This window comes from Gossypium arboreum, chromosome 11, assembly GCF_025698485.1.
Source record: "Gossypium arboreum isolate Shixiya-1 chromosome 11, ASM2569848v2, whole genome shotgun sequence".
NCBI lineage: Eukaryota > Viridiplantae > Streptophyta > Magnoliopsida > Malvales > Malvaceae > Gossypium > Gossypium arboreum.
The window spans coordinates 114,302,744-114,311,963 of NC_069080.1; the positions used below are offsets into that span (position 1 = coordinate 114,302,744).

Consider the following 9,220-nt stretch of genomic DNA (forward strand, 5'->3'; position numbering starts at 1 on the left):
ACCCCTATAGTTTAGGGAGGTAGCCGATTATAGATATAAGCCTTATTGGGCTTTTTCTTTTGACTTTTTAGGGTTTGTATAGTGGAGTAGATACGTTGGAGGAGCAGCAAGGCATGGGGTGTCGATTTGGATAGGCCTGGATCATATCGTTAGACCCTGTGAAAGTAAGTGAACTATGGCCATTAGGGGTCTTTGGCCGAATGTGGTAAGGTAGATTTTGGGTTTGATAAGTATGATTTGTACACTAAAAATGGATGTGTATAATTGTAGGTTGCCGTGGGAGATCTCGTCAAGGAATATCGCAAATTAGGTGTGTAACGAACCCTCTTTCGTAGCTTAAATCAATATATGCCGAAATTCTGGCATTTCGAGGACTCGTGAGCACGCGAATGCTCATAGGTTAGTTAGTTTCTCTAATTTCAATGATTGTGATCGTTGGAATAGGTAAGGGCACGATTTTGTGCACAATGGTAAGTAGGGCCTCGAGGGGGTGAAATCGGGCCCAATGGGCTTCCGGGCCATTTGGGTAAATTTGGTAGAAAATGGAATCTTGTAAAATTGCACATTAAGACTGTTAATACGGTTGTGGAATATAGGCTAAATGGCCCTAGGTGACTAAATCGTCATTCGTAGGGCCTATTAGGGGTTTTGAGCCCAAAAGCCCGAATTTGATAAAGTGCGTTAAAATCATTGTTTAAACACTTAGAGTTATTGGTAATGGTTAATGAACATGGAAACCCTGATATTTTGGTAAAATTATGAAATTACCCTTATAATATGAAAAATAACTGTTTTACCCCTAGGTAAAAATGACCATTATACCCAAATGGGCTTGTAAACATCCATTAATAATGCATGTGGTATTTATTTGGGCCTATGGGCTATACCGATTCTGATAAAAGGCTTGCCCGATGATATGATAATGAAAAGGCTTGACCCGATGACATGAATAATGCAAATGCTTGACCCAAGATATGTTGAGATTGAAGTTGGGCTTAGGCCCGGTGGCCGATATTGTTTTGGGCTCGAGAGGGCTTGTTGCACACTGAGTTTCCAAACTCACCCCTTCCTAACCTTGCAGGTGAGCCTCGATTTGGGGACTTGGAGTCAGAGGGGATTCAGAGTGGCCACGGTGATCGCTTTTGGGCTTGAAATAAGTGACTGGTTTTCTTTAGTTTATCTTATTTACTACTTATTTTTGGGTTGTAATAAGGCCATTTTAACTTTTTTTCTTCTCTTTTCTGGGATTATTTTATTTTTAATAACTTTAAACTGGTTGATAATAATTCAAATGGGCTAGACTTAGGGCACGTTTTCAAAACGATACTTGTTTTCAAAATAACAAAACGTCACGATTATTCGATTTATCAAAGATATCCACTCAAAGAAATTTCAACTCGTTATAATCAAGTGTGGCAATGGTTGTGGGCATATCTAGGATTGGATCCAACCGAAGAGCTTGGTACTTAAGCAGCCTTCATGGCTTACCTCCTCTGTTATGGATACCTACCTGGTGCCCAGCTTCCATTCATTTTATTAACTTAATAAAAGTCGGTTTTTAAAAACACTAAAATGAAACATGGATTTTTAACTTTAATGTGGCACATTGGATTCGGCCATAACGTCTAGGCTGGGTTTGGGGTGTTACATTTAGTGGTATCAGAGCCCGATTGCAACAACTCGGCTGTGGGTTTTTAAACGGGTCTAAAATCAAGAATTTCAAAACAAAGGTATTTTTTTTCAAATTTTAAGAAATTCTATTTTCTGTGACTAAATACATGGTTTGTGGTTTTAAATGGTTTGGAGAAAGAAGTGGCACACTGAATCCCCGGCACCAAGTCTGTAAGTATACTCTCTTTTTACGTTATTTGATATTGATATCATGCTGAGACCCTACTATGATACTTTAGATAGGGTAGAGCTACAAAACGGTAGGAATGAGACTGTAGCTAGGCTACGACATTGCGAAAACAATCCTTGAACTGCTATATTTCCATAAGAAATCTTGTAATAAACAATTAAACATTAAACTAATGTCATAAAATTCGTAATCAGATAATTCGATATGAGTACAAGAGGAACTCGTGGACGAGGCCGCGGACGTAGTCGCGGAAGGGTGCAAGCTGAATCTTCATCCTCAGGGCATAGGTCAGCTGAGGAGGCATTCGTGCCACAGGCAAGTGAGATTGGGTCATATGATCGGGCTGCGGGGGACGATGCTTTGTCCCAAGCCATGTTAAGGGTTTTAGAAAGAGTTGCTGGAGCTAACACTGGGACGGTAAATAGGGGATCCATCTCGGAGCAACTCCGGGCTAATGGAGCAGAAGTTTTTAGGGGCGTATCTGGAGTAGCCCCAAATGTGGCTGAATATTGGCTGGAAGCAACAGAACAGATTATGGACGATTTAGATTGCTCTGTGGAGCAAAACCTGAAGGGGGCTGTGTCGTTGCTACGAGATGAGGCATACCGATGGTGGATCACCGTAAGGGAGAGTACCCCGATTGAACGAGTAACCTGGGAATTGTTCAAGACTACCTTTAAAGGGAGGTATGTTGGAGCTAGTTATGTGGATGCCCGTCCAAAGGAATTTTTGAATCTGACTCAGGGTAATAAGACTGTCGCGGAGTATGAGACGAAATTCTTGAGGTTGAGTCGATATGCCCGCGAGATAGTTGCGACTGAATATGAGCGCAATGTTCGATTTGAGGATGGTCTCCGCGATGAGCTTAGGATACTGATAGCTCTACAGAGGGAGCATGGTTTCGTTGCGTTGGTTGAAAAGGCTAAGATATCCGAGGAAGTAAAGAGAACTGAACGGCAAAACCGTGCGAAGGATCGACCCAGATTTAGGAAGGATTCTGGACCCCCATGTGCTACAAATAAGAATGTTAAAAGAGCTAGAATGGAGGAACTGGTTCAGGCAGTTCCAGTGAATACCTTTAAACCGCAGGCTTGCAGGGACTGTGGCAGGGTGCATATGGGGGAGTGTTGGAAACGAACTGGAGCATGTTTTCGATGTGGGTCAAAGGAGCATAAGTTCAGAGAATGTCCTCAGAAAGCAGCTCAGGATCTAGCTGCGAAGCAAAGGGATGTCCAACCACAGCGAGGAGGACCACCACCACAGAGAGGTCGTGGGCAAGGTAGAGGTGGTAATGGTAATGGACGAGGACGTGGGGCACCCGGCAGGGGTGCTGGACATGCTGAAGCTCGACAGCCGGTGTTGGTTTATGCTGCACAGCGTCGTGAGGAGGGTGACACTCCTGATGTTATAACTGGTACGTTCTACATTCATAGCACGCCTTACACTGCTTTGATTGATGTGGGTTCCACTCACTCGTATGTTTCTTGTGATGTAACTGGGGCATTGGGTGTGCTTCCTGAGGAGACTGTGAGTGGGGTATCGGTGATAAGCCCTTTAGAACACTCGGTTGAGGTAGATAAACTTTTTAGGGCGGTGACTTTAGAGATACAAGATAAGAATTTTGAAGGAGATTTGATGGAGCTGCCATTTGGGGATTTTGATCTTATCTTGGGAATGGACTGGTTAACTAAGCATAAGGCGACGTTAGATTGTGCTGCTAAGAGAATGGTACTAAGAACTGCCAAGGATGAGGAGATAATGGTCATAGGGGAGCGAAGGAACTATTTTTCCAATATTGTCTCGGCTTTAAGGGCCGAGAAGTTGATTCGAAAAGGTTGTGAGGCATTCTTGGCCTTTGTAACTCAAGCTGAAACTGAGGGGATAACTGTGGAATCGGTTAGGACCATTAAAGAATTTCAAGATGTATTTCCGGAGGAACTTCTTGGATTACCTCCAAACAGAGAAGTCGAGTTCGGAATCGACTTGTTATCTGGAATAGTTCCAGTGTCCATTGCGCCTTATAGGATGGCACCAAAGGAGTTGGTAGAATTGAAAGCTCAGATTCAGGAACTATTGGATAGAGGGTTTATAAGACCAAGTGTTTCCCCGTGGGGCACACCAGTGTTGTTCGTAAAGAAGAAAGATGGGACCATGCGGATGTGCATTGACTATCGGGAGTTGAACAAACTAACGATCAAGAACAAGTATCCTCTGCCAAGAATCGATGATCTGTTCGACCAACTAAGAGGAGCCTCGGTATTTTCTAAGATTGACCTTCAGTCAGGATATCATCAGTTGAGAGTCAAAGAAGTGGATATTCATAAGACGGCATTCAGAACTCGATATGGTCATTACGAGTTTCTGGTTATGCCTTTTGGTTTGACTAATGCACCGGCAACATTCATAGATTTAATGCAAGAGGGTAAAGTGGTCGCTTATGCTTAACGACAGCTTAAGCCTCATGAGGTAAACTATCCTACTCATGACTTGGAGTTGGCAGCAGTGATGCATTATTTATACGGAGGCACTACTTGTATGGGGAGAGATGCATTATTTATACGGATCATAAGAGTCTTAAGTACTTGCTGACTCAAAAGGAGCTGAATCTTAGACAGCGAAGGTGGATAGAGTTGTTAAAGGACTATGACTGTAACACCCCGAACCCGAGACCGTTGCCGGTGTCGGACACGAGGGGTTAACAAGCCAAAACCACTTATAGCACCGACCAACTTGACATTCTCAGGAAAGCTGGAAAAATTGCATCACTGTTGCCTTAAAAAGTATATCTCGAATTACAAAACTCGGAAACTGATTCTCTAAATTTTCCATGAATTTAGACTCATATATCCATCCCTGGATTTATTTCCAGAATTTTTGGTCTGGCCAATTGGTACAGTTTATTAGTTAAAGTCGCCCATGTTACAGGGGTCGACTACACTGACCTTCGCGTGTTAAAACTTGAATATCTCTCTGTACAGGGTTTCAATACTGATGCCGTTTATTTCTAATGAAACTGGACTCAAAAAGGAATCTGGACATATAACGAATAACTTCTAATTCATTCTGGATAATTTATGGAAAATTTTCAAAGTCGCGACAGGGGACCCAGAAACCGTTCTGGCCCTGTCTCACGAGAACTTTAATATCTCTCGGTATACTGATCATATGATCATTTCGTTACTTTCATATGAAAATAGACTCGTCAAGGTTCGATCATATAATTTATTCACTATTTAACACCATTCCTACAAATTTTGGTGATTTTCCCCATCCACGTCACTGCAGCTGGCAGCATCTGTTTTTAAGGTAGGCTTTACCTAATTTGTAGTCTCCATGGGCCAACTATGGTCTTGCCATACATGGGTCCACATATGATCATATTTAGCCATTCCAATGGCTGATCATGTGACCAACACTCCCATTCCAATCCATAATCACATCATGAAACCATATATAATTACAAACCACAAATGGTCTAATTCCATACTCCACTATTACGAACCATTTTCGCATGGCCGCATACATATACATCACAAGTACTTAAAAATAACCGAGGGTAGTCCTATACATGCCATATCCGAACTCAACTAAAGGAGTACCAAAAAGGGCTTTGATAGTGTGGTTGACTTCAACTTCTATGATCCCGAATCCGATCGCTAATGAGCAAAATCTATAAACAGAGAAACAAAGAAACGGAGTAAGCAATTTATGCTTAGTAAGTTTCGAGCCATAATATACACACAACCAAAGCATAGCATTCAAGTAGCTAAACAATAATTCATATGCACAATTTCTCAAAGACATGTTTACTTCACAATCCCAACTCTTATATTCATACACAAATAACGGCCTAGTTAATGCCGATAGCTCATTTATCATTAGAGCGAATATTTGTACGCATTTACTCATAGTGTGCAAAGCACACACAAAACATACCTTGTTGGGAATTTCACAAATGCAATAACTGAAAATTTTCCAGCAGCTTATAAATTTGAAATCACATACCTTTGGAGTTTATCCGGATATAGCTACTCATTCAAAACACCTTCGGGACATAGCCCGGTTATGGTAACCCGCACAAATGCCTTCGGGACTTAACCCAGATATCACAACTCGCACAATTGCCTTCGGGCTTAGCCCGGGTATCATAGCTCGCACAATTGCCTTCGGGCTTAGCCCGGATATCATAGCTCACACAATTGCCTTCGGGCTTAGCCCGGATATCACTCGAACATTCATACACATCTTTGTTTCATTTTCACAACAAAACTTTTATGCACAATTCACTTAACAAAAATATCATTTCTACTCAATGGCCATATACAAGGGCGAAATTTCGATTGCTTATTACTTCATTCAATCGAATCAAAATCTAAGTTTCGATACTCAAAACTTACCTCGGATGTTGTCGAACGATTCCGATGGCTATTCGACTACTTTTTCCTTCCCTTTATCGGATTTAGCTCCCTTTTGCTCTTGAGCTTAATGAATACAAGTAGAAGTATTCAATATTTCTATCAATAATGTTTACTAGTAAATCACATTCGGCATCTCATATCATCTCACTTTATTATAACTTATCATTCAACCTTTGAACCAAAACGCCATTATATGGCCACATATACATACATCCATATATTTAAGCTCAAGAATTTCAACATAACATCAAGTGCTCAAATTACTCATGTGGCCAATTACACATGGTCATAAATACACAAAATCAAAAATAATTTCAAGGTTTTTCACACTATACATGTACTAGGCCGAATGTACATGCAAATTTCACAACATTCTTCAACAAATTTATTCTTTAAACAAACATATTTATCACTTTCTTCATAATCAAAATATCATGTGCAAACATATATACACATATAGGTGCATGGCGAATCTCAAGGTGTTCATAACCTCTAAAACACAAATTTTACCAATCAAGTAACAAGCGTAAATCATGCTCATGAATGCATCATGGCGAATACATCACAATCATACCCCATTGAACTTTGGTCATGGTTAAACAAAGAACTCAATGTCTTACTCAAGATTGCTACAAAGAAATTTCAAGAGTAGTCAATCCATCATTACATGCATCATTAGCAAGCTTCACATTTAGCATGCAATGGCTTTAACACAATATCAACCTTGGCCAAATACCATTTTTCATGGCATAACAAGGATTTGAACCATGGCTAACATGCACATCAAGTTAGCAACCAAAACAAGCATGAATCTCATGACACAACCTCATACATACCTTAATCTTGATGCAAGTTTAGCCAAATCTCCTTCTAGATCTCTTCTAAACAAAGAAAATGAAGCAAAATCTCTTCTTCCTCTTAGGAATTTCAGCCAAAGGAAGGAGGGAAAAGATGAACAATTTTTTGTTTTTTCTTTCTTAGTCTTTGCTCAAAGAAAGGATGAATGACAACTTTTTTTCTTTCTTTCTCTCTAGCTACGGCACCATTGGGGGCATCCATGCTCATTTTTTTAATTTCCTAATTCTTTCTATATAATGCACTAACTAAACATGTTGGAAACATGTCCCTTGCCCATAATCTAGACATGGTCAAGCCACTCATTCAAAATAAATGGAGTATTTGACATGCAACTCCATTTATTTTGCTTCATTCCTTTATTAACCTCTCGAAATTAGCTACATATTTTTAAATCCTTTCACATGAGTCCTTTTCTTTCAATTCACAATCAAATTAACTAAATCAAAGAATTCAAAATTCACACATGAGCACACACATATTATAGGCATCAAAATAAATTTTAAATTATTTTTATGCCTTGGTTTTCTGGTACCAAACCACATTCCGACTAGGGTCAATTTTGGGTGTCACAACTCTCCCCACTTAAGAAATTTTCGTCCCGAAAATCTTACCGTAAATAGGGTTGGGTATTGCTCTTTCATAGAGTTCTCGGTTTCCCAAGTAGCTTCTTCTATCCCATGTTTGAGCCATAACACTTTCACTAGCGGAACCCGCTTGTTTCGCAACTCTTTCACTTCACGTGCGGATACGAATCGGTTCTTCCTCATAACTCATATTGGCTTGAATTTCAACCTCGATGGACTAATCACGTGCGATGGATCGGATCTATAGCGTCGAAGCATCGAAACATGAAAGACATCGTGAATCTTTTCGAGTTCGGGGCAAAATCGACGATATGCCACCGGATCGACTCACTCGGATATCTCATATGGCCCGATGAACCTCGGCTCAACTTGCCCTTACTACCGAATCGAGTATCTTTTTCCAAGGTGAAACCTTGAGAAACACTTTATCTCCCACCGATGCTCGATGTCTTTACGCTTCAGATCCGCGTCACGACTTCGACGATCGGAGGCTATTTTCGACTTTCACGGATTACTTTCACTTTCTGCTCAAAGATCTCTAATCAAATCCACCCGAAAATTTTGCTTTCACCGAGCTCACCAAAACAATGGTGTACGGCATTTACGATCGTACAAAGCCTCGTAGGGTGCCATCTTAATACTTGATTGAAAGCTGTTGTTGTAAGCGAATTCAATCAACGGCAAATACCGTTCCCATGAACCACTGAACTCGAGGATGCAACATCTCAACATATCCTCAAGTATCTGAATTATCCGCTCGGATTGACCATCGGTTTGGGGGTGAAAGGCGGTGCTGAAATGCAACTTGGTACCCAAAGCTTCTTGCAACTTTTTCCAAAATCGCGAGGTAAATCTCGGATCTCTATCCGACACGATGGAAATAGGCACCCCGTGCAATCTCACAATCTGAAAAACGTACAATTCGGCTAGTTTGTCCATTGAAAAATCCGTACGTACGGGGACAAAGTGAGCTGACTTAGTCAATCTATCTACCACGACCCAAACCGCATCCTTCTTACTCGCTGACAATGGCAGTCCGGATACAAAGTCCATGGTGACTCGATCCCATTTCCACTCGGGTATCGTGATCGGCTGAAGTAATCCTGAAGGCACTTGATGTTCCGCTTTCACTTGTTGACATATTAAACATCTCGAAACAAAGTCGGAGATGTCTCGTTTCATACCATGCCACCAAAATCGACGTTTCAAATAGTTGTACATCTTCGTACTCCCCGGGTGGATTGAGATTCGGCTACAATGGGCTTCGTTCAGAATTATCGAAATAAGTTCTGAATTCTTTGAAACACACAGACGACTTTTGAACCTCAAACAATCATCATCATCGATTTGAAATTTCGAGTCCTTGTTTGGAACACACTCAGCCCGTTTTTCAACCAACTCATCGTCGACTTTCTGAGCTTCACGAATTTGACGTATCAATAATGGTTTGGCTTTCAATTCAGCTACTAACACATTTTCGGGTAGAATGCATAAGTGTA

At 40.9% G+C, this 9,220-nt stretch overlaps 1 long non-coding RNA gene across 1 annotated transcript; it reads right to left on the reverse strand.

The window, feature by feature from the left end:
* Positions 1–5,241: 5,241 nt before the first annotated feature.
* Positions 5,242–6,394, reverse strand: LOC128283739 (uncharacterized). The gene is made up of 2 exons (XR_008274146.1): positions 6,259–6,394; positions 5,242–5,517 (listed from the first exon to the last, which is right to left on the reverse strand). It is a non-coding gene; the product is annotated as an uncharacterized LOC128283739 (long non-coding RNA).
* Positions 6,395–9,220: the final 2,826 nt, after the last annotated feature.